This window comes from Battus philenor, unplaced genomic scaffold (assembly GCF_028537555.1).
Source record: "Battus philenor isolate CCGP_79_NKW_IND1 unplaced genomic scaffold, ilBatPhil1.0.hap1 SCAF_6, whole genome shotgun sequence".
Lineage (NCBI taxonomy): Eukaryota > Metazoa > Arthropoda > Insecta > Lepidoptera > Papilionidae > Battus > Battus philenor.
The window spans coordinates 9213099-9232528 of NW_027181726.1; positions in this window are offsets into that span (position 1 = coordinate 9213099).

Below are 19430 nucleotides of genomic sequence, written 5' to 3' on the forward strand. Positions count from 1 at the left end.
GTTTTGTTATTGATGGTCTGTGTGATGATGTAGTAGTAGTAATATAGGTACATTGGAGATAACCAGGAGGCACGCCAATGTACTTTACTATATTGTATAGTTTATTTGCATTAAAAATAAAAAAAGAAAAAAACTACTATGAATAAAACAGAATGATGATTAATGAGAAAACACGGGAAAGAAATGTGTGTTATCTGTAATTTTAGTGGATTCGTTTGTTGGTAAAATGAAGTGAATTCTGCCTCGACAAAAAAAACGAGGTGTTTTTACATATTACTAATATTCAATAATATTTGTGTGACCATTGTACTGAAATAAACGTAATTGGCTTTGGATATGTTTGCTTGACTTTAACTTTAATTTTAAAGCATTAACTTTTACAACAAAATTTTACAGCTTACAAAATACCATTTGATAGTAATACTTATACGCAAATTACTAGTTTAAATTAAACTAAGAGCATTTTAATTGAATGAAAATTGTATAAAGCGAGCTAAAGTGTGCGTGCCGAATGGGGTGCGTTTTCTTTGCTACTCTAAATATTATGTTAGTTGAGATTCTCGTTTACAACTTTAATACAATACGCACAAAACGACGCGTGGACAAACAAGGTTTAATTAAAATAGATGTACATAGTGTCTCATAATTTCTTTCAAAGAGTTGTATTATTTTAAAAATAAACGCATTCTACGCAAATGTAATATAATATATATGAAAAATAAACTATATCTTTTCAAGTGATATTATATATTTATAAGAGATTTCTACCTATATAATGACTTGCCGCTTCTAACCGATCCTATTAGATGTCAATGGGGAAGACATGTGTTCGGTATTGGTCGTCTTATGCCTTAAATGATGACGATAATAGCAGGCATAGGTATAAAGCTTTGCTAGAATATTTTTTTTTGATATGTTAATAATTTCCTAAAATGGATTTTATGAAATTACACCAACAAAGGTGCGAGCCGCGCGAAACGGGCGGGAGACAGCAGTATTCTTTAAACGTTCTCTTTAAATTTCTTTTAATTAAATCCTATAAAATTTGAAATTCAATTAAAACTTTCTTTGATGCTTTCAAAACATGATTATACGATAAAATTATGAAAGCAAGCTAAACGGATAAGTTGCTACCAAAGACAAAATTTTTAATTATTTTCATCTACGATAATTTATGTAAAGAGTTTAAACAGCCAAGATTAGAGCGCGGTAGCGTTTAAAGAGACAATTTATTTTTATATGACTATGAAACAATATGGGGTGCAAGGAAGGAATAGCAAATACCATTACTGTTGGCCCAATTGTCATCCCCAGCTGTACGTGCCTGAAAGCTACAATGAAGCGACCTTTGCTGAACCGACACCATGTCCAAGCACCAGCTGCTCGTAAGCTACACGAGGATCCGATTACGGGAGCAGAGCTGGTCGCAAAATTGTAATAGTGAAGAAACAGTCGACTGCCTCTGGAAATCTAGTGCGCAATGAATAATGGATGTCTTGCACGAATCCCAACCCAACACTACCTAAAAACAAGACACCTGAAAGCAGACGGAGCCGCGATACAAGAACTGAACTCCAAGAGCTCCACTATAGAGGTCGCTTGCCTTCAAGATCGCTATGATCAATATGTATCTAAATGCACTGCTATTATCTATGTGTGAAGAACTCGAGCAGCATTCACAAAATGTTCAAAGGAAGGAGCTACATTTGAAAATTAGACTCACTAACCCGTCAGTACCGCCAAGGCTTTTGAGAACGTTGCTGTAAACACGGTCACGGAGATAAAGGAGATTGTTGGCGTTACAAAGACAACTAAATAAATCTTAGAATTTAAAAAAATTCATGATTTATTGATAAAATATCTTTGTAGTAGATCTATTATGCAGAAAGCCTACTGGGTGTATATTAGTAGTGCCTAATATCTTTCTATAACTATGCGAAGGTATTATTTACGGACGTGATGTTATTTAAAACTTTTATAGAAATATCTGAAGACTATCTAGTAAATGGCACACTTATCAAATCAATATCTAAAAACGATTCAGCGAGTACAGTTTTATTCTTATATAGGTGTAAATGAGAGTTTGTGTACCTTATTTGTCAGCAAAAAATTTTAAAGCTTATTTCCATTTCCAATCTACCAGTATAAAGTGATTACTCTCTCAATTTTTTTTTAATTGGAATGCGATCGCTTGTTAGTTCTGGCAGTACAAAGTCTGCAGCGACAGATAGCAAACAATCATTATATTGATGTGTAATAATCTTTAGTTTTGCAAACTCTTTTTCTTACTGTATTATTATTATGTTATTCATTATTTCTTAATTGCTTATAGCTAATCACCCTGTATGGAGAATGAGTAAATATTGAATATTTGAATGTTATAACTTTCACGAAAGGAATATAATTCAAGTTATAAATAAATTTTCATTAACTTGAAAACTATTTGTATATTGTCTTTCTTAATATTAAATATGCTTGATCTACTTAGAAGCTAAATTTGGAGATTACAACGAACTGTCACCTCTTATATTTTAATGAAATTAGTTCAAAGTTGTAGATTGTTTGTAACTTTAATTGCTTCCATGGAGATGTAACTACTTTGACAGGCGCCGGTAGAAAACTTTATTTGTTTTTTTCATTAATATACTTCTATTGTGACATCTTTATAAGTCGTGTCGCCGAGTGATAAATCATTTTTACCGGATCTCTTGTTCGTTCTTGCAAATTTTATGGAGTTCTAGGATGATTTATAAGGCTATACTGTTACATCTGTATAAATACATAATTACCATTACTTTTTTCATTAATGTTATTGGTAAATTTATATTCGAGTTGTATGTATTTTTATTACATCATAACATAACCATCGATATTTATCGTAGGTTACTTATTAATCGTATTGTTTATTAGAGATGTAAATGGTAAGTAAAACAGTTGTTTAAAATTATGCTGTGTCATGGTTTTAGAAAAATCAATTACCTTCATTATATTTTAGTTCTTTTATAAAAATATATTCATAAATGCTTTGTATATAATAAGGTTACTAGTTTGTTATTCCATAATAATTTTATTTTTTATAATTGACGTTTGGTATAATTGCAACTATGAGCTTTTTATTAGGTTTTATACATACGTGTTTAATTATATATACCTGTCTCATGTTCTAGGGTGTAATAGACGTAAATAAATATTCGTCTTACAAAGACGCAGCTTGCAAAATTACGGGTATGAGACAAATCATACTGTCATAAAGTGGTAGCGTTAATTCTGTATTAAGTTGGTTTTATGTTCCATAAGCGTATTAAGATCTAAATTGAAATATCCTAGGCAGGTTAACCTTCTTAATCATCATCATTATTTCAGTAGTAACACGGTCACTGCAGGTTACAAATCTTTCTAATAAATCTCTATAAGTCCGGTTTGAAATGATCCAAATACAGGTCGATGTCCCACGCTGCGATTACCTGTCCGTGGTCGTCACTCCAGAACGTAATAGCCCCAACGGCTATCTGTTCAGCGCGTTATGTGACCTACCTACTGTCGCTTTAACTTGTCAATTCGCTGCGCTATGTCAGAAACCTAGACATGAAAAAAGATTAAAAGCCTATGCCCTTAAAGTTTATGTCTTTTATTTATAGTATAAGAATGAAACAACCCAACGCTATCTTTGTCAGAATAAGCATAGGCAAAGAAATCCCGTAGTTTCGGATTAAAAAGGCTCTTGAAAAAATCAGAATAAAATGTGTGATATTTTATGAAGCCTTTACCTTTTTCAGAAAAAGAGCAATATGTTGAGGACAAAGATTTAAGTATTTGGTAAATTCAGACGTTGTTTACGTTTTTAAAGAAGTAATGTTAGAGTCGACTGATTAATGTATATATCGGTTTAGTTATTCAATGAAGCGTGCTTTTTTTAACATATTTAACGTAAAAAGTACAGCAGAGTAACAAGATTGTGTACAAATATTTTCATAAAAAAATTAACTATACCTACTAACGTAAAATAAAATTATTTATTGTTATTTTTGATTTTTGTTTTTTGAGTGATCACTTTATTTCTTAATACAATGTTTTAAGAAAAAAGCGACAGTTAATAACAAGAAATAGTTTTCTATGTCGTATTTTACTAATAGTGTGATTATATTTTAATTTACCTTCTGGGAAACCCCTTCTATTTAACGGCAGCGACAGATCTTGATAATAATTTTTTCTTAAATAGCGATACTTTATCATAAATGTTTTATTTTGTTTCATAAAATTTCAACTGATAATTCTTTGGCTTGTATAACAAAATAAAAATGTTTATTTTTTTATTTTCCTCGCAATATTTCTACTTTTTTTCCCACCAGAGCTTTCCCCGTTCCGTAACGAAAATTAAAAAAGAAAGCCTTATTGGTTAAGCCGTATTCGAATTCTGAGCGTAGCAACTCATTTAGCAATTTTTTTATTTACATAGAAGATTTGACCTTCTCTTTAAATTACTGCGTAAATTTAATCACGTTACCATTATATTTCAGAGTATATAAAGTGCTAAAATATTTACTTCGTCTGCAATGCAGAGTAATGTAAAATTTATATATACCCGTTTCAAAACTTTGTGCAGTACTCATTAAAAGTTGGTTTCTCTGCTTTATTATTGTTTCATTTATAGCAGTGAAACGTTATTGTTTTTTTATTATATTTCAAGCCGATGTGATGATATTTAAAATTTAGAATTTAATTACATCATGTTGGCTGGCATCGGTCTCTATCGACGGACTATTTCTCCGGTTCCCCTACTGCGTCTACCATTTCGTGGTCGCCACTCAGGAAGTTATCGGTCAAGTTTAACATTAGTTGACACAAATATTTTTGCTTGCGTTTTTATTTTACTGTCTATCCAATATGCAATTTCCTTGTATTATTTAAATATTTAACACGTCAAAACTTAAAAAAGTAGTATGCATACGGAAATAATGCAACTTTATTGTAGTAATATATTTATTGTAGTAGTAATAAGATTAAATTTTATCATCGTCATCATCATCATATAGATAAACAACTGGTGCAAGGCGTGACCGGTGTTGCGTTAGCCACTATACTATCTTTTATACTCTATATTAATTCCAATATGGCATATATGTCGATCACTCTGTTTTATTACCGTTATAATTGTAGTATTATTTAATAACAATAGTAATAGATTTTCATTACTTGTTGTAAATTATCATGAAAATTTACGGTTAATTTTTCTCACCAAGCAACGGTTTGCAAATTTCATCGCTTTCAGTTTGAAAAGCGGCACGTTAAAAGCAGTTACGGACATAACAAAACTTGTGACGCTTTGGCTCCAAGCGTCTTTTTTCGTTAAAATACTTTAATCGAGTTCCATGTTATTTTCATTTCACGTATATAATTATTAAATTTTTGGTAATACAACTAGTTGTGCCAGAAAACTGTACTGTAATGTGTTTATTGTTTTATGACTCGGTAAAAATTTTCTAGCCTACTCTCTTTATTCATCCGGATTTCAAACCGGAAATGGTTATTTACACTTGAGAACAGAGCAAAAATTTTATTTTTTTAATTACTAATTTATCGTTAGAAAATATAACGTCTATAAAATATAACGTCTAAAAAATCTTTTTGTGCGCATAATTTTATATTAAAAGGTCACCGTATGCCTTAGTGAAAGCAAAAATAGCATTAGTTGAAAATATCCAATGATATTCTACATTTACTTCCAAATCGAATCTAACGCGCAAATGGATTTCAACGAATATATTGCTTTCCGAAAAAGCATTAATGGATGTCGTGGCATTTACGGCTGAAGAATATCCGTTCGAAAAAAAATTTGAACCCTTTGAATTAGTACGAAAATTTGAATCTGTACATTCAAAATGCAGGTGAAAACGTTACATGGTATTTGAATCATAAATTTTTATGAGCACATAGAGTAGATTTTAATCAAAGAAAATCCCTCAGAATTTACATGTTGACCTTACGAATGAACACAAACTTCCATTTTATTTGCATGACAAACGCTTTTTTTGCGGTATTTGAACATGGTTATAGAGATAACTTTTAGTATTCTTCACTTTGCGGTAAAATACCGGATAAACGAATATTTTTATCTCATATCATGAAGTTGTTATTGTAAATAATTTTGTATAGATAGATTGCGGAATAAATTCCAAGTAGACGGCATTTTACAAAATGTTATCTATTTTGCAGAATGCTATCTTAGCTTATTTTCCCAATAGCGATGCATATTTTTATCTACCAGCAGATGTGCCGAATAATAATTGAATTCTAGTTTGAAACGCTGTTGTCAATAAAAATACAGGATTAACGGCAACGCTGCGGAAATTTTTCATTTTAAAAGCTTGATCAGTTATGAACGTAGTATTGTTATTACTGTGTGATACGCCATTAACATCTGAAATACTTCCTTATGTAAACAATAAGAAGTGTTTAAAATTATAAGTGTGTATATTTTAGCTTATTTTTAACGAATAAAGTCTTTTAATTTAACCTTTAAATAACTTTTATAAGCATCTTTAATATGTATGTATCATTCTCGACTAAGCATAATTTACAGTAGTAACCGGTAGTCGTCGTAAAAATTATGTTAGAAGGGTCGAATTTGACAGAAACAAGATTCAGATTGATGTCCGCAAAAAGCATTCTTCAACTTTAGCTAGTGGATTCAACACGCGCTTTCTGATAGGAAACCACAACAAACTTATCGGGGTTTCGGAATTCATTACAATACCCTTAATACAGTAGTAAACAGATTCAATCTCAATCTATATTATCAATTCAAAATCCTTCACACTACGATAGAATGTATTGTAATGCAGTACCAAGTACTTAAAAAAAATTAAAAGTTTTTAACTTCATAAGCCTATGTTATTTAGTTATAAAACATTGACTTTCTAAAAGAATTACCCACATTCACCGAGAATAAACTCGAAACAACCTTAAATATGCTTAGCTGGCATACACTTCTAAATAGATTACTTACCCCGTGGACCTCGGCTTGTTACGTCGTATTCATATAAGTTATGCTATACCCGGTCTCATAAATTTTCGCGTACATGACAGCAAGTTTCCAGTATTTGTAAGGCGCTTCATTCAATGCTATTTTCCACGTATTTCATAAAAATATATAATATATCGATACTCATGAAATAGGTAATAATGGTATTATTTATAACATTTATTTCGAACAATTTTTCTAATTCATTCATGCATGATTAACATCATTAACAAATGCGATAAACTTTTTTACAGTCTAGACTGTAACGTAAAAAAAAATCTATACGCCACTAGTGGCGTATAGATTTTATCCATATTCACATATTTAGTAAACTGTTTTAATAATCAAAACTAGTGAATGGTTATACACAGAGGCTCACCTTCGTTTACAATCTGAAAATAGCTATCGAACGTATTGTATTTTGTCCCTCTCGGGAATTTTTCAAATGGAGATTGAATGACTGATTATGTTGAGGTCCTTTCTCGCGATTCTTGCGCCTGGTTACTTAGAAAGAGTTAGGCAGCCTTCTTCTGAGGCTCTTAAAAAAACTGTCGATATATATAAGTAAATTTAAAGAAGTTACCGAAAAACGCCCTCAGTGGCCTACAAAACCCGGTAAAATAATATAAACCAACGGGCAACCAGCATTCGTCAACGACAAAAGAATCACCTTCACATGGCACAAGTTTGATGCTATACCACAACTGTACACAAACAATATGTACCAGAAACCAAAACTTAAAAAAAGACGGCATACACCGATCAAGGCTAAGCACGCGCTTTTATTATAACGAATACCTTTTCTCCTGAATATACCCAGATCTTCTAGAAACTTGTGATCACTGGCAATGAACAAAATTATAAAAAATATATATTTAATGCATAGAGTACGAATTATATAAGGTTACTCTCAACCTACGATCGCGAGTTTCAGTCCTCTACCCCTTGGCTACCAGTGTTACATACTACCTAAATACGATACTATTTAAAGAAGAATGATACCAATACTACATAAGCATAGTACATTTTTATAAATTAAAATAATCTTAGTACAGCTACATATTCACAATATCCAAAAATGTATATACATAGCTATTGAAACAAAGATGAAATTTATCTTCACATTCTCTGGATTGTGAAGTAGGAGCGAATTTTAATTTTGGTCGTTACTTATTTTGAGTTGTAAATATACTTTGTACTAAATATGCTTTGCTCTACAAAATGTGCCTAACGACCGGGGAAGGTAGTAACACACGGGTACGTAACACAAGAGGCGTTGTACGAGACCCCTATAATGACTGCCACCGCAAACCGCTATTGTACTGATACCTTTCCTTTTATGTTAAGAGCATAAGCAAATTGTGGTTCCTTTCAATTTCTGCACGATAAGCGTTTGTTCGAGTTTATGAGATTTATTTTAATTGTAGGAAAACATGTATGTACATTTCCATTATGTTACGTATAGAGCAAGGTAAAAGAAGACATCTTAAAAAACGCAATTTTACTGCACAATTCGTAAAAAAACAGTAGTGATTGTATAAAAAGTTTTATCGCTATTAAGTTATATTTCTGAGGTAACGTAAATATATTTTCAGACTATGAAAAATCTCTGAACTTGCTCTGCGTGCCAAGTACCACTACGTTCGCCAACCCGCCTGCCAAGCGTGCCGATTATGGTATATCCACCCATAAATATCTTTGGGAGAGGCTCTATGAACATGAAACGGCGGAAATATGTTACATGAAGTATATATAATGCACATACTTTTTTAAAGGGAAGGTTGTCAAGTTTTAAATGTAAATTTCAAGTAATATAATTTTTAAAAATATATTTACAACATCCACGTCTTAAATTATTGGCCAGAATTTATTAATTATTTTAAATAAAACATTTTCAGTCAAATTCTAACTAAGCACTGGGCATTAACAAAAAATGGCAATTTGATTGAAGTTTGTGCATAGATAACTTATAAAAGTTAACTACGCACCTATATACTAACCGTATATGTACAATTACAATTAAAGTTACGTATTCGTAAATTTGGTCTCTAATCGTTCACGTAATGACCGTTTCTGTAATAGCCGCTATCACGTTTTATATTAATAGGACATTTTCCTTTCAGGCCTTCCATTAATATAATCTACATTTTTGAGGGTTTGTTTTAAAATTAGATTAAATTTATTTTAATTTTGATATGCGTTATAAACAAAATATTAATGCTTTAAGTTAATAATCTTTCGGAATCAAAGACTACCTACGACGACTACTACCACTCATAAATTTTAATATAAGGAATAAAGTTATTATTAATTATTCTGAATTAACATGACTTATTCGTTAACGTTTGCTAAAAGTGAGAACAGACTAAATACTTAACATAAATTTATTACTAAACATAAATATTAAAATATTTTTGTAGCCGAATTGTTGACATACATCAGGAATTTTAATTCGAAAAGAATATTCTAATAAAATAGAAAAAATAATATGAAATTTGCCAAAAAAATTAGGAAAATTTGAGAACCAAGTATTCAAGACTTGATTGTATTTATAAATTTGTTAGTTTGATATTATATATTGCTTATAAAGACATAATTAATTTTATTATTCATTTAATAAACTTAATTGTATTTATAGAAGCAAACAAGAATAAGTGATTAAGTATTGTGAAAAAATAAAAACCAATAATGTAATATAACTTATATTATTGTTTAATTCAGAATTTCTTTGTTACTTTATCTTGTAGCTCTCAGCTGCGTTTTAAATATTCGGAGTGGTGTACAATATAACTCAGAAAAGAAATTATTGTTTGAAAGGGTCTTATCTTAAGCAGAGTGCTGCTTCTTTATAAGAGTTTTCTGTTGTCGTAAACTTTTAGGATTTTCATTATTCCAAAATTTAATAACAAAAAATTTTATCGGTATATTGTTACCCGTAAATCATTACGCTACTAGGGTTGTCAAAAGAGAGGAAGGTGGTTCAAAATAAATGGAAGTTAAGTCCTTCATTAACCGTAACGCTCTGGTTTCAAACTTCTCTACTTAAGTATTCCTGAAACTGAAACAACTTTAGGCTGAAGTGAATCAAAAAGCTATTGTACTAAAAGATTAATGAGAAATTTCGTGTGAACTTTCTTTGTCGTTTGGCATTTGGTTTGGATATAAGTAAAGCGTATTTAACTATTATTACGCTAGTCTTCAACGATTGTGCTATATCCAGAAAATTCTTAATTTTCTTTAAGGTGAAAATATAAATTCATGTTTAAATTCATTCCAACCCATTTTTTTTTACAATTGGTAGTTATATTTTTACCACAAATATTGCATAGTATTTATCAAACATTAACAGGATCGTTTATTTAGATTCATATACTTAGTTTTGTTATAAATACTGTTGCGCTATGTTTTTGTGGCTCGATCGATGCAAGCTTTGGTTGGAAATTAACATTTCGGACTTCATTAGGGCTGGACACTGGCCGTCATCAAATTCCGACCTTAAACGGCTGCTTTATGATCTATGGTCAGTTTTAGGTATGTATGCTGCTAAATGCTATGATATAACTGGATTCGAATTATATAATATTGTATAAAAGCCAATGGCGATGAATTTGAATGACCTGAATATATTTTTAATGCTGTTATATTAATTTGTTAACAAATATACTTTAGAGTAATAAGTGATTTATGTAATACAAAAATTTGCATTGAAGCGGCTTCAATGATTTACTAATAGAAGAGAGATCTACCTGCGAACAAGCAAGTGTAATCGGTCATATTACTCGCACGGCAGATGTATTTTTCTCCAATGCGCACACTTTGTTATGTGTGTTTGGATAGTTTATAAACATAGGTGACCTCAGAATAAGCAGTGTTAGCCCAGCAGTTGAGAACTGAGACTTGCGATCGTAGACCGTAGGTTCAATTCTCGGGTTACAATCTTATTTATAAATAAGTGTTATAACACTTTGTGCATTAATTATATAAAGTTGCCACTGCTCACAAATAAGTTTCCAGAGGATGGGCAGTTGCGTACTCCGCGTACTACAATACCATACTGTGATCGCTTATGCATGTTAAGCATGTGATCCTACATGCATAGCGTGGCGACTACGTTATATCTCCCTATAAGGGAGCGGGGATCTTTGGGAGTGGCCTATACCTTGCAGAGGGCGTGTATGGGCTGAAACGACGACTAAACATCGAAATATACTGGCTGTATATTACAAAGGATGATAGAATGCTACGTTAAGTAATACCCCCGTTCCATGCAATGTAGTGATTGATAAAAATTTCAACACCCTTTACTTGACAACGCAATACTTGGCGGTAAAAATATAACGATACTTCTATTGAAAACTCTATACCGCGCCGTAGGAAACCGTGGCGAGTTGGAGATAATAGACCCTCCCCAGTTTCAACGCGGGCTATCTAAGGTATGGTACAACGATTTCGGTAACTTTATGGACAATGTAATGTCTTTTACACGTGTAGTTTTAAATTATGATATGTGACTGTAAATGCGAATAATGATTTAGTGATTTAATATTATAAATTACATGTGAGTTCTTAACATAAACGGTTACGTATTTTGTACTTTAATAACACATTCCAACAATGGACGTCTTATAGCTGAAGTAATGGCGGTGATTATGAGACAAAGAAAAGCATTATAGGATCAGCAATGTGCAAACCTTACTATAAATAAATCAAGTCAATTAATATTAAAGTAACCAACTTGATTTTTAATAATTTCTTTGAATATATATGTATCTGTGAGTGCTGTCAAGATATCAAAAGACGTTCACAGGCTTTAGGTTATTAATTATACAAAGTTTAAATACGTAAACTTCCAGTGAAGCCTCGTACTTAATAGAAGCTAATTGTTTATTAAAAGTTAGGTCTTGGATAGCTCCTTGAAGGTGAATCAAGTGAATTTGAAGTTAAGGATAATTGAAAAAGGAGAGAGAATTTTTAATCAAATTGCTGTGTGATCAGACCAAGTATCATAACAACGACTTATTTAAAATTTCAATACTTTTTTTTTTAAATTGACAGCTTTACCGGATTGATGGTGGTAAAGCTCTAACAATATATTCTATATAACAATGACAAAAAGAGGCGGGTAAGCTTGCTGCCCAGATTATAATTTCCGGCAGCGCTGGTTTTCAGCCTCTCTTTGCTTACAAAGGTGATATGCAGTAGGTTTTCTATATAGTGTTAGCATTACAGAACTAACCGAAACTCTAGCATATATATCCTGTTTGTTTTACTATCCAAACAGTTACTATACACGAAGGCTCACTTTGAAACCTTGGCTCGAACCGTTAGGTAAATTAATAATATCACCGAATTGGGAAGCCGTGGGGTCAAGGGCCCCAGAGAAGGGACCTCAGACTAGGCTGTCACCTAAAATGCTTTTAGCATTTCGGTTCGAGGTAGAGAGCTGCAACTTGTTCCTGTTCTATTTATTGCTATTCGAGTAAACAGCATAAGCTAATATTTCTATCAATTAGATTTTACCTGAATATTACTTAGGGAACTGAAGTATGGAAGTGTGACAGTATTTCAATTTGAAAGCTGTTGTTTCTACTAACATTGCAAAGACAATTTGACATACCATGACTCTCTCTCTGACTCTCTGTTTTTGGAAACGCAGATTTGCGTACTATTTAACATTATAAAAACGTGGCGCTCTCTTTCTTATAATTGGCAAGGTGTTTCATCCTACGAAGAGCTTACATTTATCATATACTTATTTAACATTGCCCTTTTAAATATCATTCCTATTTCTTCAATGTCTCTTACAAATCATTTTTGATGCATATATAGCTCTTTATTTTATTATCGGTTTTGTTAAGTAACAAAAACACGTACGTATATATAGGAATATTTTATATACTAATAAGAAACATATTAAAAGTTATGTGTATTTCAACATTATTGAAATAAGAGACCACATGACTGTTTTTAATTTTGTTTTTAATGGGAATATTGTACTGAAAAATAATATAAGTTATTACAATGTCATGTAAAACCTCAAGCTTAGAACTGATGTCATGGGATAGCTCATGTTTGTCAAGGTACTTTAATGTTCCTGTAACAATATCTAGCATTAATTATTCAAGAGTGGCGCTGGCATCGGAGCATGGAGAGCGAAAAATCATTGTCCCGCAAGGTATCGCGTTCGGTTTGCGTCGCAAATGTCAAAGGGCGCTTCTCGTTAGTCCCGAGAAGGGGAGGCTTTTAACAGTTAAAATACAGCGCTAAAATATATTCTACTTCTGAAGATATATTTGTATTATTATCTTAGTTATAGGTTTTGTATTATTTGTACATACGTTCTTCGTCGACAGTGGTTATTATTTTTATATTCAAGACATTGGCAAAAAACTACATAAATAAAAATTATTCACGCTTGTGGTTAAGGTTATGGATCAATTAAGCTAGCTTATGTAACATCGACTTAGCTTTATATATTTTCACTAATGCTAATAAATAAATTTAACTAATGATGATATAATTTATAATTCTCACATTATGGTCACACGTAGCCTACTTAAATCGGCTTGGTTGCTCGAATTTACCTCAAGACACCTGGAACCAAGTCGACTAAGCGTAATTTTTTTACATTTTCGTTAAGTTTCTTACAAAGATAAATAAATGGGAAAAATGCGTGGTAACTTATAAAAACAACGCTTTTCCGTAAAAATTACAGCTGTAAAAAATTTGACGCCAATCGAAGCCAAAGTAAAACGTGTTATAGCGTAATAAAACGAAAAGTATACGGTAAAACATTACTATGAAAACTTCGTCATTTTTATTCCAGTCTTGCAGTTTATGAAATAGAAAACTCGTAAGTGATCATAGTTTATTACTAAATCAATAAATAAAATGATCACTTTAAATTATGTCTATTTATTTTTCCTGTTGGACTGTTGAAGGTTGATAATTTTAAACTGAGAGGTCTTACTCTCGGTCGGCAAATACTTAAACATGTTTTCGTAAACTTTTACATAAAAAATCACGGAAAATAAAAAGATTTTCGTTTTTTATTTAAGTTTTTGACAAGAGAAAATTTAAACAACAATTTTACGTTTACTTCAAAAGCATCTTCAGTATTTGCCGTAATAAATCACTTGCTGGTTTTTCTACCTACACACTGTCAAATAATTATTTCTTTTAGAAATAAAAACCCCGATTAAATAAATAAAACCATAACAGTCGTACTTAAACTCCGAATTCATTTTTAAAACAATCCTTTTAGTTTCCGAGTCTACTACTCAAGCCGCTCTAATAGTGCCAAGCCTTCCGGAACAAGCGACTTACCATTAATCCAAGCAGACTGTCTTAAACTAGTTGCGAAGAATTGTTCAACCCCGACTTAATTTTTTTAATCAAAAGGTCATGAATAGAAAAAAATACAATCTGTTTTTTTTTCACCAATCGACAGAAATATTTGTTACAAATGCTTCCAAGATTTTCACTGAGAAGAAAAAAACTTATAATTTACGAATCAAGAAATAAGTTGACTTAACTACTAAAGAGTATATTGTCATTATTCATGAAAGACTTGCACAACTTACAGCTGTAACATCAGTTTAAATGCTCTGTGGTCTTTGTGGTAATTTAAAGAGCAATTAATTTGTATACAAACTTTATTAGACATCTGCACGCGTGCAAGCTTTTCTTTATAAATAGAATTGATGTTCCATTTTTTGATCAAACAATAGTTCATAGTAAAAGGCAGATTGAATTGTAATCATATAATTATCACTTATTTGACTTAGCTCTTTAATAAATAAACTCGTGAAACAGTTAATGTCATTATCCGAATTTGTGATATATCAATTTTTTATGCACTCAATATATATTATAAAATGATTACCAAACAATAGCTATTGAGATTTTATATAAAATTTTATTAATACATTTTAATGAACAGAATCTGTTCTAATTTAATAACTTTGTATAATGTAAAGCACTCTAGACGTCGGTGGAGTCTTTTAAATTATTTGTGTGCCTCGTAAGTTTTAGTTATCGCCCTTTCGTGAGAATATCTTATAAAGAATAACATTATTTCTCTGATGTTTTCTGGAATATTTTTTCATACAACAGAATCTCGTCGTTTTTAAAAAGGTTAAATATAAAGGAAAAATCGCGTCGTTTTTATGTATGAATAAAGACTTAATTGACAATTAGTGTTATTATTACTACTTGGAAGTTTAAGTTAACCAATGTATGAATTTTGACATAACAATATATATAATTACTTAAAACAATACTGTTAGTAATACTGATGATTAGCTAAATAAAGTTCTTAAAGTATTTGGGAAATAGTAGTTTACGCTGTCGCGGGTGACAATGTTTTTAGATTTTTAATGACCAGATATATAATAAAAATAGACGTCATAAGACGTTTAAAATTCAATAAACTGTCATCATTAATATAATAAAAAATAACTTTGGCCTTTGGATATCTATTACTTACCATAGGTTTAAGGGAGAGGCCAGGTAACAAAGGGGAGCTGAAATTCCCATGGAATCGGTTGAAAACGACCTGGATCCCGCGTCTTCAGATACCCACAAAATCCAAACCAGGTGAGTGAACATCCTTCGTTGCGCTTGTTGATCCCTGGTTTCCTCTCTAGAAGCTTTAAGCCCCATCGATCATTTGTGGTAGCCTACCCATTTCTACTTGCCAATCCACAGTCTACGTCTGCTATGATCGTTCATCTGCGGATTCCTGATCTTCCCATTTTTGTTTCGATTTTACTAAAGTGTAAATTGCACAAAACTTGTTCACAATAAGATATATTCTTTCGTAGTTTCTTTATAAGTTTTAATGTACCATAGATATTACATTGTCACTAACCATATGTATTTTAAGTTATTTTGTTGTCTATTGTATTATAATAGCATCATTTTTGGGTTCTATTGTCGCCAGTTCGGCCTCGGCATTGAACAATTACCACAAACTCTTAAATGGATAAAACGCCGAACAAAAGCGGTTTATTGGGTATAACAGCTTCCCGTCACTGTCACAAACATGTTCTTTGTTCACTACAGACTTACTTTTGTTTGCCCCCGATAATTTGCTGCTCGTTTTGCCCACTTGAATATTTTTAGACAGAATTCTAAAGCCAGGACGTCTTTACGCGTCTATCAATTTAAGATAAGTACGTTTTTGTTAGGATAAACTCGGCTAAATTAGATTTTGTTGCTCGTTCTGTTTTAATAAATATCTTCAGTTAATTACAAATTAATTTTAGTGTTGGCGTTATGAAGACTCTTTTTTTTATAACGCAAGAGAAAATACTTTTTGTAACAAAAGAATTCTCACATGCTGTGAAAAGAATGACAGAATAACCCAACCTGTTAGAAACTACAATCAGATTAAGCTCCTCTATCTTCATCTTTCAACTTATGCTACTAGAGTTCAAAATGTGCCCTGATCTGAAATGAGTTTTCTTCAAAATCAGACACTTCTTTTTTAATCACTATTTAAGTATCCTTAAAATAATAGTAGAACAACTAATTCCTAATGTTTATTTATACTATAACAGAAGAAGTTTTCGTTTATAAAATTAATAAAACCTAGAGAAAATCGATATGACAAATTTAATTTTACATCATTTATTTTCGTATTTTATTAATATGGTTCACAAAACAGGTTACGGCAAAAGTATAATTAGTAATTATGTATACAGATATCCATTAAAAATTAACTTAAAAGAAATACTTGATATTATTCTCTGTAATACACTAAGGATAATTCGGTATTTTCATTTATTAATATTTTTACTCACGTAGATCAGATTACCATATACATTTCGATTATGTACGATCATAATATTGGCCTCACAAAACTTTTCTGTGTGAATGTCTCCTGAGCTTTCGTAATATATAAATATTACAATAACAGTGACCATTTTAAACATTTACACGTTTATTTAAGACAAAAATAAATGATAGATTTTATGTCTTAAATAAACATTTATTAATATTTATGAAAAGAGGCCTCATTGTTAATAATTTAGAGAAATTTTGAGCTTAGAAGTGAAGAAAACTAATCTTTTCAATAAAAGGATCGTGGGAATTTTGGGAGGTTTCGTGTGACGTCATAGAGGCGGAGCGGGACGAGGGGCCGAGAGGCGCGCGCCGGCGGCGGCAGCAAGCACCCCGGCCGCGGACGTATCTGTTGCGCGACGGTCGCGGACGGGGCGCTACGGACTTCGCTCGCGAAGCGAAACTGCCCGCCCTACGCGCTCTATACGTAAACAAAACATAACCCTCGTAGCACCCAAAAGCTACGGTGACCAAAGTTTTTTAACGTACTTTTTTTTTGGTGTTATCTCTCAGTTTTGGCAGACAAACACGCTTGGCGGGTGTAAACGACCCGTCAAACGCCCACGGACTATAGTAAGATCGTAGTAACGGCATCGAGAGACTCATCAACCGCGTGATGCACTTCATTACCCCGACATTTAGGTACGATACACGTTAAAATTATATTTATCTACGTAATTATTGACGGTTAGCTGGTATATTTTTACAAGATGATTTTGTATTAATAAGATCATAATTTATCCCGTATTCCGTTAAACGGGATGAATGAAAATTGGGTACAAGATTTAAAATTTATTTACAAACAAAAGTAAAAAATAAGAAGGCAATGTACTTTAAATTCCAATGTTATATAATAATAATAATAAATAAACCTGTAGCTCTGTAGCGATTAGAGCATAAAACCTACATCGTTGTTTAATGGTGGTAATCAAAATTTTCAACATTCTTTATTACAGTATTTTAATTTAAAATAACTTTTTGTAATATTATTGATCTATGATGGCTGTTACATTTGTAATTAATTTTTCACCTGGAAATAGCATTTACTGATGTTTACAAATAGCTCTATGTCTTTTCCATTTTATAATAAATGCCAGTCATCGTGATAATCGTCTAGAAAGGTTTAAATTATCATATGGTGCATATATCCTATGGATCATCTTTCATTAATGTTATATCAATGAAGTACACAGTTACAAAACATAACTCTTAACATAATAATGTAGCTATGCTGTATTTCGAAGTGAAAGAGAAACACTCTTATCGTTAACGACGTATATTTCTCAGAGGTAAACTGCAATAATATAATCTGTACTAATCGAAGATCAATGTTTGAGCCGCACGGGTCCCGGATCTATCTTCTGATTCAGATAAAAACAATAAGTACGACGAGTTAAGAAACCGCGAAGACATATATTAAAAACATATAAAGAAATATGTGTGATATAATAATTATATTATTAAGCCATATATTAACACTCGTTGATTCACTGCTTATTACCTTTTGAGCTTATACATTAAGTGTAGTCAATAATGTAGCTCGTAGCTCGTAACTTAGCTCTCGTAGCCCGTAGCGCATACTTAGTCTACGTATGTATATATATTAGTTATTAAGACTAGTTTTCAGAATAATAATATATTTTATTGATAGATATGAATTCTGTGTTAATTTATCTTTACGATATGTACCTTGGTACGAAACGCGGAACATTAACGATGATTATTATTAATGATAACATTGTCATGTCCCTTTTAATTACTGTAACGACTATATAAGTAACGTCTCCGAAACAGAGCTTGATTTATGACGGTAGTTAGTTGTTGGCTTCGCCTTTTCTTGTTCGCGTTTTCAGGCCATAGAGCAACATCTTATATTTCTTCATCCCGTGTCTATGTTTAAGACTATATAGTCATTCTGTTTCATTCAGAATTTTTATGTAAATATTCTCTCTCATTAACTTCTAAATAAAAACAAATTGGTACTTCTCTCGATATAATTTAGAAACAGAAACATTTAATTTTTTTTACTATAATGGGGTCTAATTATTTTATAACTGTTTGATTATAAAAATATAAATAAATATGATATTATTATTAATGATAAGGCCTTTCGCATAGATCTACAATAAGACCGATTGGAGTTGTTCTGTATCTAGGGCCTTTCGACGACTTTAACAACTTCGCACTCCAGAACTTTAAGACCCCAGCAGCCATCTGTACTGTGCGCTGTGTGCCATGCCTACTGCCAATTTACAAATTAATTGACCAATTCTTTGGCCTATGTCGGTTACATTCGGTCGTCTATGGATCTCTTAATTTCTGATTACTGTACCAGATTTCTATACCAGGTTGAATTGAGAATATGCAGGGCCGGAATTTCTTCCGAGCGTGGCTACGCTTCAAGGTTGTTAAGCAACTGTGAACTTGCCGATGATAAAAAGTATACTTCGACATACAAATGTATCAAAGAAAATACATAGTGTTAGTATTATTGTACGCTAACAAGAACAGTAGGCAATCCTATGATGTTACGCAAACGATTTATTGTCTTTTCAAACTACAT